This window comes from Neovison vison, chromosome 1 (genome assembly GCF_020171115.1).
Source record: "Neovison vison isolate M4711 chromosome 1, ASM_NN_V1, whole genome shotgun sequence".
Lineage (NCBI taxonomy): Eukaryota > Metazoa > Chordata > Mammalia > Carnivora > Mustelidae > Neogale > Neogale vison.
This window is the reverse complement of record NC_058091.1, coordinates 150,204,757-150,206,953: the sequence shown is the minus strand read 5'-3', so window position 1 is coordinate 150,206,953 and position 2,197 is coordinate 150,204,757. Positions and strand designations below refer to the sequence as shown.

The window sequence follows — 2,197 nt, the reverse complement described above, 5'->3', positions numbered from 1 at the left end:
CATAAGGGCAACGAAACACTTAACACTTAGAACAGGACGCAGAGGCGCTCCGTACAGGCGCTGCTGAAGCGCTCTGTCAGCTCACACCTGCTTGCTTTCCACCAGCCTCATTTATGCTCAGCCAGCAGCCCAAGGCCCCAGCAGCCAGCTCTGTCCATCTGTCAGCACGTCCTGCTAGACCACACTGACCAGGAGGGATGGGAAGGGAAGGAGTTGCTGAGGTGGTGTGCCAGGAAAGGACACTGGTGGGGAGATGGGAAGAGAAAGGTGCACCTGCTGGGACCTGAGCAGTCCCAGCTGGGGTCTCAGACGATAGCTCAGAACATCCCTCCAGACTGGGGCAGGAAGAGGTCATGGCCACCCAGAGCTCCCCTGGTGGCTTCCTCCTTCTGGGTTTCTCTGAACGCCCAGGACTTGAAAGAATCCTCTTCACGGTTGTCTTCCCTTCCTACCTTCTGACTCAGGTGGGCAACACCCTCACCATTCTGCTGTCCATGCAGGACCCCAAGCTCCACTCCCCAATGTACTTTTTCCTCTCTGACCTGTCCTTCTTAGACTTCTGCTTCACCATGAGTTCCATCCTCCAGATGCTGGTCAACCTCTGGGGCCCACAACCCATCAGCTTCCTTGGCTGCTCTGTTCAGCTCTTCATCTTTCTGTTCCCGGGGACCACTGAGTGCACCCTCCTGACAGTGATGGCCTCCAACTGCTATGTGGCCACCCACCAGCGCCCCCACTACACCACCATCATCTAGCCCTGCCGGTGCCAGCAGCTGGCATCCGTGCCTGGGGTCATCGGGCTGCTGGAGTCAGTAGTCCAGACGCCACCACCTCTCCGCCTGCCCCTCTGTCCCCATCGGCAGATGGATGACTTCATGTGTGAGGTCCCAGCTCTAATCACATTGTCCTGTGGGAACATCACCTACAATGAGACCCGGAGGGCTGTGGCCAGCGTTCTCATTCTGGTCGTGCCCCTCGGCCTCATCCTTGTCTCTTACTGTGCCATCGCCCAAGCAGTGCTGAGGATTAACTCCACGAAAGAGTGGAGGAAGATGTTTGGGACCTTCTCCTCCCATCTCACAGTGGTCACCCTCCGGTACAGCTCAGTCATTGTCATCTCCCTCTAGCCCCAGAGTTCCTATGCTCGCAAATGGGGCAAGTTCTTTGGTCTCTTCTATGCCGTGGGCACTCCAGCACTTACCCTCTCCCCTGAGGAACAAGGAAGTCAAGAGAGCCTTCAGGAGATTGCTGGGGAAGGACAGGGACACCAGGTGGAGGTGAGTGCTGGTCCATGTGCTTCCCAGTCCAGAAGAGGTCCTCGTGCCGTTGGCAGGAAGCCTGTGTTCCCCGCGCCTGTGCCCTCCCCCACCGTGCCACGCCAGTGGATGATGGCCACGTGTGTGCACACAGGTGTGCTTGCATGTGCCCTGTCTGTAAGGCAGGGACAGGAAGTGGGCTGAGGTGGGGAAGGCACCGATATGTGAAACAGGAGAGATTTCAGATTATCTCCTCTTTGATCTATTTTTGTCTTTAATGGTCTTTGCCTTCACCACGATGTGCCTACACCATCTGTCCTAATGGTTTCACACCCATTTCTGATCCCTGCCACACCATTTTGCTTCTCCGTTCAGTTTTTCCCACACTTCCTTCTGTGTGTTTTGCATTGTTCATTCATTTCTTCCTCCCAAATGACAGCAGGAGGGGGAGCTGAGGCCAGACACACTCTGAAACCAGCCCAGGAACACAGACTTTAGAGCTAAGATCTAAGCCATGCAACCTCTCTTAGGGTACTCAGATGTCCCCGCACCTTCAGCCTGGGAACAGAGCAGCCTCGGGACAGAGAGGGGAGTCACTTGAGTGCCTGCATTTCACACACACACACACACGCACACACACACACATGCACACACACACACACACACCATGGGTCACATCAGCAACTGCATTTTACCCCCCCATCCCCACCCTAGAAGTCACCATGGCACCAGCATTGCTTTCCCTGGTGTCCTCGGAACACCTTGGTATGGACATTCCTTCCTCCAGCATCCACAGGTCACCTCAGTGTGGACATTCCTTCTCTCAGCATCCACAGGTCACCTTGGTGCCTCCATTCCTTCCCTCAGCATCCACAGGTTTCCTTAGCTTCTCCATGCCTTCCCCCAGTGTCCACGGGTCATCTCAGTGCAGGCATTCCTTC

At 55.7% G+C, this 2,197-nt stretch overlaps 1 pseudogene; it reads left to right on the top strand.

Moving 5' to 3' along the window:
• Positions 1 to 353: 353 nt before the first annotated feature.
• Positions 354 to 1,281, top strand: LOC122911023 (annotated as a pseudogene).
• Positions 1,282 to 2,197: the final 916 nt, after the last annotated feature.